General features: G+C 50.3%; 3 non-coding genes across 3 annotated transcripts; 1 reads left to right on the top strand and 2 right to left on the bottom strand.

Annotated features, from left to right (window-relative positions):
- Positions 1 to 8514: 8514 nt before the first annotated feature.
- Positions 8515 to 8587, bottom strand: TRNAK-CUU. The gene has a single exon. It is a non-coding gene; the product is annotated as a tRNA-Lys (tRNA).
- A 1074-nt stretch (positions 8588 to 9661) lies between these two features.
- Positions 9662 to 9733, bottom strand: TRNAQ-CUG. The gene has a single exon. It is a non-coding gene; the product is annotated as a tRNA-Gln (tRNA).
- A 1235-nt stretch (positions 9734 to 10968) lies between these two features.
- On the top strand, positions 10969 to 11039 carry TRNAS-CGA. Its single transcript has one exon. It is a non-coding gene; the product is annotated as a tRNA-Ser (tRNA).
- Positions 11040 to 12400: the final 1361 nt, after the last annotated feature.

Genomic DNA, 12400 nt, shown 5'->3' with positions numbered 1-12400 from the left:
ACTGTCACTTTGGAGCTGAAGGAATAGCTCGACTACCAAACGTGTTGTGCTGGCGACACTCATCAGCACAGTCCTCAGCAGCTCGGGCTCCATTTGCCACAGAAATCGCGATTCACACAGAGAGTAAAACAGAAAGACACTCACAATGGCGCCAAACATTGCCGGAAAGAGTGAATGCTGGGATGTGAAGCGATGCACCACGGGGCGTTGGCACACACAGGAAGCGGAATGACCTGCACACTTCCTTCCCCTTCCCACAATACTCAGCGCCAAAATGGGACGAGGTGCTCTGTGGGATAGCTGCCCACAATGCACCTCTCAATACAGCGCTGGAAAGTGCTGCAAGTGTGGCCACACTGCAGCGCTGGTAGCTGTCAGTGTGGCCACACTGCAGCGCTGGCCCTACACAGCTGCATGACCAGCGCTGTAACTCCCAGCGCTGCAACTTGTAAGTGTAGCCAAGCCCCCAGACTAACACAGCTACCCCTGTGATACTCAAAAAGACAGTGTCCCCTGTTGGGTGTAAATCACCGACCTCTCTCCTCTCTGAGCACTGACTGCCCCTGTGTTTCCTTGCCTCTCAGTCTGTGCAGATGGGACCTTTCCCTCCAGTGCTGGAGGATTCGCCCTTCTCATCTACTCTTGTCCCAAGCAGCACAGCGGGTGGGAATCTTACATGTACAGAGGTGACTTAGGAGCAGAACCACCCCCCCCCCCAAACGACCTTCCATGCAATTGACACTTGCCCCTGACTCAGCAGGATTGAAATTCCTGCAGGGAGATTGCTGGGCCACATCCCAGCTGGGCATGAGCAAAGCAGCAGGGTGAAAAAAAGAACTTGGAAATGTTGGGGATTGAACCCAGCACCTCATACACGCAAATCATGTGCTCTACCAATAAGCTACAACCCCAGATGGGCTGCAGGTTACACTCAGAGCTGTCCTATTCCCAGAACATCCAGTGGTCTAAAAGCAGCATGAGGGACACATTCCCTGCTCTGAGAGCCAAACCTGCGGTCCTGGAGGCTGCTGGTTCTTAGGGGTCACTTTGCAGCAGGGCCAGATTCGATGTGTGGGGCAGAGAGAGTGGGTGTCCTGGACTCAGGGTGCAGAGATACACTCAGCCCTCTCCCCTGCATTGGGTGGGGGGTGCTGCCACCTTCTGCTGGAAGGTAATGGGAGGGGGAGGGGGCACTGTGAGTCGCTAAACATCTGACCCTGGTGGTAAAAGTGCTGTGGGGAGCTCCAGGTATTTCTAGGATCTGCTATTGCCACCTGCTTGTGAAGTCCAGCTTTCCCCAGCACATTCACTGTGGTGCAATTGGGTCACTGTTTCCATGGCTGAACAGCAAAGAATCACTCCAGTTTCCCTTCTAGCTGCAGCAGGATTAGCCTGTGTCAGTGATTAATGAGGTGGCTCTTGTTGTAAATTGTTATTCATTCCCCACCTTGACAATTCACACAGTCCCTTTCCCATGCAGATTCCCAGCACCTCAGTGATCTTGGTAGCAGGGGTTGGGGCCTGAGATTTTCAGGGTTCTTTTCCCCTCCACCTGGAGTGAACTCAGCTTTTCCCCCATCCCAGACAATCCATGAAATAACAACAGGGGCATAAAGAAAGAGGGGAGGGAACATCTCACGGCCAGGGCTGGATGTGCCCAGGGCCCCCTGCTTGTCCATTGTTTCCGTGGAATTTGGCCCCCTGCTTTGCACAAGGGACAGAGAAAGATCTTGCTGTTCCTGTGTCTGTGCAAGGAAAATTGTGCTTCCCTAGGAAAGAGAGGTGGGAAATGGCCCCATGGTGGGACAATATCCTCAGGATTAAGACCTAAGGACTCAGGCTGAGAACTGATAGAACTGCACTCATCTGGGATTTAACAAATTGTCTTCCATGGAGCAGGGCCAGTTCCAGTGTTTTTGCCGCCCCAAGTGGAAAAAAAAAATAAAAAAGCTGCAATCAACGGCAGCTCTACCTCTGCTGCTTTTGGCCTAAAGTCCTTCCCTCTGAGAGGGGCGAATTGCTGCTGAAGCCTCCCCTTTCCATTGACCACCCCAGGGACCTGCTTGCTGTGCTGGTGCCTGGAGCCAACCCTGCCATGGAGACACTGGGAAGATGGGGGAATCAGGAAAATACCATAGATTTGTTTATGTTGTAAGTGAAGAATAACAGAAGCAGTTTTAGTTTAAAGTCACTTTTCCCTAACAGGGAATTGAACCCAGACCTTGACAGGGAAATGGCCAGGGAGCTGACAATGTTGTGTCTCCTTCTCACTTATGCTACACTTTCTTAGGCTACTTTCTATCCACTTTCTGAAGCTGCTCCATTGTCCATTCCCTGAGGGGCTAGGAGCAGAGAGTGCAGGAACCCCTGTGCTCAGGGTCACAACCTCAGCCCAACCCAAGCCACTGAAACAAACTCAAATCATGCTTCCTCCAGCAGGATCACAGAGACACACAAAGAAAACCCACCAGGAACAATCCTCCTCTGCCTTCATTTACCCCATCGCAACCCTCTCAGCAGCCAACTCTTGTGGGAAGGACACTGAGCTGATAGCAGCTCTAGCATAGAGACCAAGGGAGGGGTGTTGCACCCTCTCAGTGTGAGCTGATCACATTCTTACTCTGGAGGAGGAGGGAAAGGCAATGGGGCCACTATGTACCACAACATGGTTCTTTTATGTGGGATGACTCTGAACATTGACTGATCTCCACTCCCTTGGATTTGAAAAGATTTTTAGTTGGGCACTTAGGAGGCTGAAGCAATTTTATGGATGGTGACACTATGATTAAAGGGTTATTTAATGTTGTAGAAATTGTTAAAAACACTGAGCTTAAACTGGAACTGCCTGTTATTAAAGGCTGGTTTCCCCACCTCAGTTCCATAAGCTCTGCTAGAAATGCCCTGGCTTCTCTCCTGCCTCGGTGGGAACTGGCGGGAATCGTCCCCTGCTGCCCTTGGCTCCAGGCTGGTTTTTCTGGGGAGGGGACGTGGAATTGATTTGTTTGCTGTTGAGAAGGGAGCCGGGCCAGTTCTCAGGGAACGAGAACTCCCAGCATCTTCCCAGCCCAGCCCAGGCTGCTGCCCTGTCCCAGCCTCTGTTCCTTTGGGGGCCCTGCGCGTTTGACTCTAGAGCAGGCCGGGAGCAGCAGCTGAGGCAGAGGACAGCCTGGGCCAGGCAGATAAGAAGGAGTTTAGCCAGCAAAAAAGGTGAAATGCCAGTGGAGTGTTACCTTGGACTCGACGGCATTTCTCCATTGGTCTGTCTGCTCTGGGGCAGGGACAATAACACGTCCTGCTGCATTCGATATTTCAAAGGTCGGTTTAGGATTTTCATTCTCACACACGGTGCACAAAGCAGGACTCAACCTTTGCTGTAAACTAAACAAGCTGCTCACAGATTCTGGCAGCCACAATGAGCATTTGGGGGAGAGCTCAGACCTGCCCCTGTCCCAGACGGAGGGGGTCATCTGTGTGGGGACTGGACCACTGACCTACCCGCTCCTAACTCCCAAACCTTCAGTAATTCTGTTATCAATGCCTGTGAGTGTTATTTAAAACATAATGAAAACTGTACTGGGCTAGACCAAAGGGCCACCTAGCTCTGAATCTTGTCTTCTGACAGTACCCAATACCAGGTGCCCCAACAACCAGTCAACAAGGCACCACTGGGCGTTGAACCTAGGATCTCCTGTTTACAAAACAGAAGCTTTAGCCAGCTAAGCCATGGTGCCCGGGAGCACCTATAACCTACTGTCTGCCCACACCTGACTCTCCGCCATTGCTACCAGGGCCTAACATGCTTTGCTTGTGTTTGGATTCTGCAAAGCAGAGGAGCAGGTGAGGTTTTCCTTGCAAGCAGTGTGTGAGTGAATCTTTGGCCAGGTCTGCACTACAAAGTTGTTTCAGCAGAATTATATTGCTCAGGTGTGTGAAAAACACACAACGCTCTCTCGGTCGGTAGCTTGTGGCTGGTGTACACACTGCAATGCCACGTCTGGCGACAAAAGTGCCCTGTTTTGCTGACGAAATAAAACAACTTCAATGAGAGGGCTAGAGCTTTTTGCAGCAAACTTAAAGTAACTGAGTAAACGCTGCTGTTCATTATATCACCATAACTGGCCTTCCCCAGTATCCCACAATGCCTGCCGTGAACTCGCCTGCCCTGCATTCCTGCTACAGAGCCAGGGGCCCTTCCCCTTTCATCGCTCTGGGAAGTTCTGACAGCTGAACCTGCTGCTCTGCTCCACTAGCCAGGAGCAAATCACTGCCGTGGATGCTGCTCTCTCCCGCCCTGTGAACACAGAGCAGGGTGGTGGGAACTTCCTGACAGTGTAGGGGGGCCACTGGCATCTGAACTGTGACACACCCATGACACCCCTTCCCTTGAGGAGGCTCTTACCTTCTAAACAGGGACTTCTGTTTTCTAGTAAAATCACTAAAAGGGAAGGAGAAAACTCAAAAGAGGTTCCTCCTGGCACTCACGTGCCTGAACCCGAATACTCTCTCAGTCCTCAAAGAGAGACCTGGAGAAGGAGACTTGCTGAAGCAAAGCCACAGGGGTCTCTGAGGTTTCCCTGGCCCCTCGCCCCTGTCCTGCCTGCTTGATGTCAGCATCTCTCTGTAAGGTCACCACCTCCCCACCACTTTTGACCAATAGTCTGAGGTCCTGAAAAAGGCCTTTGTGATGTCACTGCCACACCCCTCCCTTGCTGTGCTAATATCCTGCCCCTGCCCAGGCACTTTGGAGGTTTGAGCTACTCCTTGTGGATCACCCCACTCAAGGAGTGTTCGTTCTAGGAAGTAAGCCGGCTAGACAGGAAAACATCAGATGCTGCTCCCAATGCTACACTCAGTTTTTCAGAAATTAGTTGACTTTATGGCCAGAAGAGACCATTAGAGCATCTAATCTGACCCCCTGCATATCACAGGCCTCCTGTATAACACAATAGCTACTTTTGGGACAAACACATTCCAGAAAGGGATCTAGTCTTCATTAAATGACATCAGGAGATGGAGAATCCACCACTTTCCCTAGAAGACATTTTTCTCCAGCCCTCAGAACATTTGGTTGCTCTTTGCTATTGAACGAGCTCAACCTGTTTAGCTTATCAAAAGAAGATTGAAAGGTGATTTCACTGAAGTGTTGAAGGGCCTTAATGGAGAGAAAAGATTGGGTATTAAAGGGCTCTTTAATCGAGCAGAGAAAGGCATAACAAGACCCAATGGCTGGAAGGTGAAAAGAGACAAATTCATATTACAACTAAGGCACAAATATTCAACAGCGAGGATGATTCACGACAGGAACAAGCTCCCAAGGAAAGTGGTGGATTCTAATTCTAATTCCTTATGAATATTCTGTGTGTTTGTGTCTGCAGGGGAGGAACATGCTATATGCCCAGAGGACTTTATTCCTCCAGCCTGCAAGGACAGAGGGGATGTCAAGGAGTTGCTCTTTCAATCCCCCCCACAGGAAGGCCCTTCTTAGGAAAGGCAAAATCCTGGAGAGAAAGAGTAACACTGAACAAGACTCCAGAAAGACAGATTTTTATAATCACAGTAAGAAGTTTTTCACCTGAACAGGGACTTGAACCCTGGACCCTCAGATTAAAAATCTGATGCTCTGCCAACTGAGCTAGCCAGGCTCACATGTGGGGAGTACAAGTTGGTGCAGAGGTGAAGCTAGTCAAGAAAAAGCGAGATGGCCACAATAGGGGAAACCTGCTGCTCTCTCTCTCTTCCCAGCCCTGGCCTGGCTGGGTATTAGTGCTGGTTAAAAAGAGGGGAAAATATTGGCATCTACCAGCCATTCATAGCTGTACAAGACTCAGGCACAATACAGAGGTGCCCATCTGTAAGTGCCAAATGGTTGGATTGGCTAATGCAGCCTGCAGACGTCCAGGGCACTCTGGGATATAGAGCCAAGTGTCCATCACCATCATCATTTCAAAGGGATAATGATAATGGTAGCAAGGTTCACAACTGACTCAGCAGTTGCATACAAAGGTGCACGTTTGGCAGTTACGTTGGCTCAGGTTGGCCACCCCAGTCTAGATGTAAAAGTTACAACATTTAAACTTGAAAGAGGGGCCAATTTCCCACCTTTACATCCAAAAACGATGAAGGTAGCAGATAGAGCCAGAGCAGGTTGTCTATGGGACCAAGTATATGCAGAGTATCCTCGACAGAGGTTTGTTCAACCTGTTCTTAAAAACCTCTGAGGACAGAGACACCACAGACGCCTTTGGGAGCCTATTCCAGAGCTTAACTGCACTCAGAGTCTGACATTGGTGAAGTAGGAGGCTGAGAAAAACAACACTGGCTGTCAGAAAAAAACAGCCCTCCCTGGTGCTTTAAGCAGTGGGTTCTGGTGTTTTAACAGCCATGGCCTGGGTTCAATTCCCCCTAAAAACCAGAAGTTTTTCAATGAAAATCTCCATTCATTTTGCATGTTAAATGGAAAGGCAAAGAGTGTTTCTTGTCCTTATCAACAAGGCAAAGAATGGCTTTTTGCTCACTAAATATTTTTAAAAGGCGCTGACTCGACCTGAAGATCTCATTTCATTTGTATTTACAATGGAATGATTCTCTCTAGGATAGACAGAAATTCTTCAGCTAGACTCGAATTCCACGGGAATACGAGAAGCGATTGTGTCTAACACCTGCCTTTTTTCGGACAAGAGTGATGTCCAAGTTTTCCATGGACATTTCCCTTCCAGCACCTCAGGCCCCATCCAACAATACAAGAAACTGAAATGCACAGAAAGTTTCTCACCGTAGGATTCACTGACCAGGCCGGGGGAAAAGTTTTGCCAGAACACTTGGTTATAATATCCCTCCCTGACCTTAAATGTAAAGCAAGGGGCTAACTCTCAGAGCACATAACCACAGCTTATGAGTCTCACATTCTACACTGTCAATGTACCCTTCTCCCTCCCCCTCTATATTGACCAGCCAAGCCTGCCCCCCTCAAGCCACGCCAAGACTCTTCTGGGTAAGGAGCTTGGAATTTACCCAGCTAGGGGCTCTACATGCACCACTTTTGAAGATGTTTGGATTCCTTACAACTTCTCTCATACAAATGCTAAATAGTTGGTGGTGTAATGTTACAGGAGAGGTTGAAATTAGGCTATTTTGTCAGATAGAAGACAGTGATTGTGTCAGGAGTGGGATGTGAATGTGCTCGTACATATGGAGCCTAGAGCAACAAATGACAGGGTTAGAGGGCTTATTCCTTCACCCTCTCACTTCCCTGGTCCTTCTTGCATGAACAGAGAGCAACAATACCCGAAATCCAAAGGCGCAAACAATTCGATGTTTATTGGGGTGAGCGTCCATCAAGCATGATTCCAGTTTCCTTCCTTAGTGTCCCCTTCTCAGCTCTGACACCACAGAGCCTTGCCTTTGTCCCTGTTTCTGTTCCCATCCCCTGTTTCCATTTCCCCCTGTAGCAAAACAGGATCCCAATTCCCCCATCCCCAGTCCCTGTTCCCATTTCCCCCCCGCCTTCCTCACTGACTGCAGACTATATAGTAAAACCTGAGTTCTGCTTAGCTATGCCTTAACCAATCATTTTACTGAAATGTAACTAACCAATCCTAATATACTGTAACGTGATTATCTAACCAATTATATTCCACCACCTTCATTGGTTTACACCCAACAAAATTAATTATACAGCAGACAGAAACAATCACAGAACCAGACAGAGACCATGCAAATAAACATACAAAACAATACAGAAGGGAGGATTTCACAACTACATCTATACAGACATAAGGGTTTTCCAGCTGTGTCTATTGATAAGTGAGTTCTTGCCAGACAGGATGCTACCAAACTAAGTTTCCCTTTCTCTGGAGGTGATGGAATATCAGGGCAGGATTGTATTCCTCACAGCCCAATAGCACCTTATTTCAATGTGACTAGTTGGGAATGTGTGAATGTGACCATACACTTCCCACCTTATGGCTGCCTTTGCTGCTTAGCCGAAGAACCAGGCCTCAGACTGTCACAGTAAGAGAAGGCCATTACACAGACAGACAGTGATTTTTTATTCTGTCTTTTATACCTTTATAACTAGCTAAGTGATAAAAATACACCTAAATTCTTAAAGTACAGGCCTTTGCAGACTGGCCTGAATATCTGTATCCTAACAGTCCTCGAGGTCAGGCAGCCTCTGGGTAAGGGGGTGGGGACTCCAATCCTTCCACTGGCCAATTCCACCACTGTTGTGTATAAACCAGGGAAGTTCCCCACAAGAGCCAGACCAGATGCCCCCTGTACACTTGTGCTCTGTCCTCATTGCTTCTCCCCCTCTGGGCTTTCTCAGCACCTGGTCCCACAGCACTTCCTGGCAGCCAGAGACTGTGCTTTCTACAAATGCTCCTGCAGATGTGGCCTCTCTCCTGATTGCTAAGGAAAGGAACCTTTCCAGGAAATGGCCACAGCTTCTGGGAATCCCTGTGTGGCTGTGAACAGAGTTTGGCTCCTGGCACACAAGGCAACTTTAAAGCTGAGCACCCAGACAGGGGCTTGAACCCTGGACCCTCAAATCAAGAGCCTGATGCTCTACCAACTGAGCTACCTGGGCTTGTTAAGAAACATCTTCACCATTCACCACAAGAGTGAGCAGGCAGGCAAACGAGAGGCAAAAAAAGTCCCAGGAACCCCTCCTCTTTTTCTACACAGCCACTGCCTGTCAGCAGGATTCCTCCTCCTCCTCAGGGAGACTAAATCTCTGTGCCTAGACAGCCGGTCCATCCGCTGCACGTCAATCCCCCATGCCTGAGCCTCCCTGCCAAAGCCCTGCACCTGGCCCCATACAATTAAGTCTCACGTCTCGCTGGGAACTCGACTTCTTGTGCCCAGAGTGTCTCGGCCCCCCCTCAGCAGATGACCTGAGAAACACAGTGTCCGGCTTTTCCAGAGAAGAGCTTAGACCCCCTCATCATGTGGCCTAAAGGATAAGGCATCTCCCTGTTGATCGGATGATTCAGGATTTGAGTCCCCTCATGGTTGTGCTCACTTTGTGCTGCAAGTCCTGCTCCCTTCAGGGCTGGAACATCTTCTTGGCCGCTCAGGCCAATGCTCTGGCTTCAGCTAGAGCCCCAGGAAGGAGTTGGGGGTTGGGCGTCACAAAGGCTGGGGCATGAGCCCCACAGGCTTCCAGTCTTGCCTTTGCCCTTCCTGACTTGCCAAAGAAACTGGGCGGCTCCACTGCCAAAGTGAGCACCCTCAGAGGCCCAGCCCTGCTTTCCTACCTTCTTCTGATGTTGGCCACAGAGCATCAGCAGCTGCCCTGCAGGGGTTTGGCATGGTAGGGAGTCTCTGTGGCTGTCTGCTGGCCACACATAGGCATGGTCCTCCCCTCCTCTTGCCCTCCCCTCAATTGCTTTTAAGCCTTCCCTTGGAGCTGTCAGCACCAGCTGCCTCTGCTCTAGGTGCTGGGCTCCCACTTGCCCAGCCCTGCTTCCTTCAAGCACAGTGGCAAGTGCCAGACTTGTGGGCACCAGGTGAAGCCATGAGAATCCCAACCCTAAGACACCAGTACTCAGCTCTAGAGCCCTGACCCACCACAGCTAGAAGGGAAAGACTTGTTCTCCTACAACTGGAGACAGGAAAGTTGAGCACTGTGAGCTCCAGGGTTTCACCACAAAGCAACACAAGGTCCCACTGAGATTTGAACTCAGATTGCAGGATTCAGAGTCCTGAGTGCTGCCCGTTACACCATGGGACCAGACCCTGCTGCTTTTTCTGCACATTGGTGACCCTCACGGGACTGGCTCATGTAAGGGACTGTTGGCCCCTTACTAAAACTTAGTGGGGGTTTTGGTTGGCTAGTTCCCAGTCCCAATAGAAGGGGGAAGGGCCAATGGGAAATCAGGACCCAGGGACTGACAGTCCCCTGGGCAATGGGGAGAGGCCAAAGCTCCAAGTTAGCCGCACTGACAGGCCAGGCAGTGTAATGAGGGAGTCACCAGGCCAGGGGGTCCCATCCTCTGTGGGAGCTGGAACTGCCTGGGCCAGAGTGGGGCGGAGCTAAGGAGAGAGCAGGAGCCCGAGAAGAGCCGGGGAGCAGAGCTGCACTGGTGTAGTGCCAGAAACTGCTCCCTGTAGGACTTTGCTACCTCCAGCAGTTACTGAGACCTGAGGTTGTTCTTATTTGCTGACTTGTCCTAATTGGCTCAAACTTGACAGTGGTTTCTCTAGCAAAGGCCAGTCCCTGGCCCCTTGGTCCAGACATCCTCATTCACACCAGGCTGGGGTGACCAGATGTCAAAGATGAAATATTGGGACACGGAGGGCGGAGCAAAAAAAAAAAAGCCAGAGGCTCCCCCCACACCGCCAGGTGGCAGTGGCACAGCCCCGTCTCCACCCAAGCCTCCGTGCTGCGCTCCTGGCCATGGTCATGGCCTGTGTGCAAACCTGGGAGGCAGGAGGATGCCGCGTGCTTGGGGATGAGGCAGGGCCAGGGCGAGGATTTGGGGAGGGATCCAATGGGGCAGTGAGGGGGTGGGGCTGGGGGCAGGGCCAGGGTGGGGATTTGGGGAGGGATCCAATGGGGGAAAGAGGGGGTGGAGTTGGGGGGGCGAGTGTCCCTCCAGGCTCTGCCTGTGTGCCGGAGCAGAGGGCAAAATTGTTTGTTTGTCCAGTGTCCCGACCAAACATTGGTCAGGACGTGGGACAAACAGGGAAATATCGGGACAATCCCGATAAAATCGGGACGTCTGGTCACCCTACATCAGGCTTCAAGTTGAGAATCATTTCCCCTTCCCGCTCTGTGGGAAGGGAGACTTTTAAACGCGCTCTCTGTGCGACTGCACATGGCTAAGCAAAGAGAACAAACCCCCAATACCCCCTGTGCTTTGGGAGCCAGGTTTGCGGTGGGAATTCTGTAGTTCAGATGACTTCACGCCTGGGCATTGTGATTCTTTACCAGTTTCTCTGGCATTGGGCAATTTTGTGCTAACAGCTGTGATGGCCGAGTGGTTAAGGTGTTGGAGTCGAAATCCAGTAGGCGGGTTTGAATCCTGCTCACAGCGAAGCCTGTGTTTTAGCAGGTGTCTCACTGGGGCAATACCTCTGTACAACCCCCGAGACACTCTCAATTCTCTCCCCACCCCAAGTAAATCCTGTTCTGCTCCTTTCATAGAGATCCCTGGGACACCACCTCACACTGTGTCCCTGAGGGGTCGGGCAAACTCTCAGCATCTGAAGCCTCTGCCACTCACCTGGTGCCCCATAGATCAGCCATAGCCCTGGTTCTTCTCCTCTCTCTAGAGTGTGACAGGAGCCAAGTCAGCGACTCCATGGGAGCTACGGGGCTGCAGAACCAACAGAGGAAAAATAGGTGCTCAGCGCCCACTGGCAGCCAGCTCCCCCCGCCCCGCCACTACAGGCCTTGCTGACAAGCTCCTCCTCTTCCCCTTCAGTGACTTCCACTTGCCAGTGATCAGCTGTTCAGTGGGGTGCAGGAGGCGCTGGGCAGGGAGGGGGAGGAGCAGGGACTGGAGGAGGTGGGGGAGGGAGAGGAATGGGGCAGGAAGGTGCAAGCTGGGAAGAGATGGGACAGAGGTGGGGGCTTGGGGGAAGGGGTGGGGTGGGGGCAGGGCCTGGGGAGGAAAGGGGGGATTTGTCACAGACCCCTCTAGGGCCGGCCCTGAAGGAAAGCACCGACTATCACAGTGACAATAAAACTGACCAGCATTGCGGGGGAGGCTGAGGGAGATCCGCACTCACCAGCAGGGCCATCCTTAGGATTTATGGTGCCCTAGGTGAGATTATTAAACTGGTGCCCCTGTGCCTGTTCTGCTCTTAGCAACACAAACATAAGCATACAGTATTGGAAAACTTGCCACATTCACGTTATTAAAACCAGTTTTACTTAACTAAGCACACTGTAATGCTGATGGTCTAGCACTAAAGAAGTAGCACTATAGAAAAAATTCTGATTTGACAGAATGATGCAAATAATATAATTTTTTTAATTTGTCAAAATGTTATTGGAAATTTTATATGAAGAGGTATTGAAACAAAGATTTGTTTTTAATTAAAAGCAATCTTTCTGGCTTTTTTGGCTGCAAAATCAGTTTAATAAGCTGGGTCTCCAAACAGTGGGAAAATATAACCCTAGTTTTACTGCTAGGTAAAGCACAAAGTGACCAAAATGAAGTCAGCACAGAATCATCTCATCTAGATTAAGGTAGCACAGAAATGTTACAGAAGTCCTATTGTGCCTTATTTTTGTTTGGAAAGACATTAGCAATAGCAGCACATTCACATGATAAAATACATGATAAATCACTGCCTCTAAAGTTCCATCAAAAACTGACATTTTCACAGCTCTAGCATGATCTGCTGTACAGATTCTTCACAAGGAAGTGTCCCTGGCCTTTTAAACTCA

This window comes from Mauremys mutica, unplaced genomic scaffold (assembly GCF_020497125.1).
Source record: "Mauremys mutica isolate MM-2020 ecotype Southern unplaced genomic scaffold, ASM2049712v1 Super-Scaffold_100201, whole genome shotgun sequence".
In the NCBI taxonomy this organism is placed as follows: domain Eukaryota; kingdom Metazoa; phylum Chordata; order Testudines; family Geoemydidae; genus Mauremys; species Mauremys mutica.
This window is presented reverse-complemented; position numbering and strand designations above follow the sequence as displayed.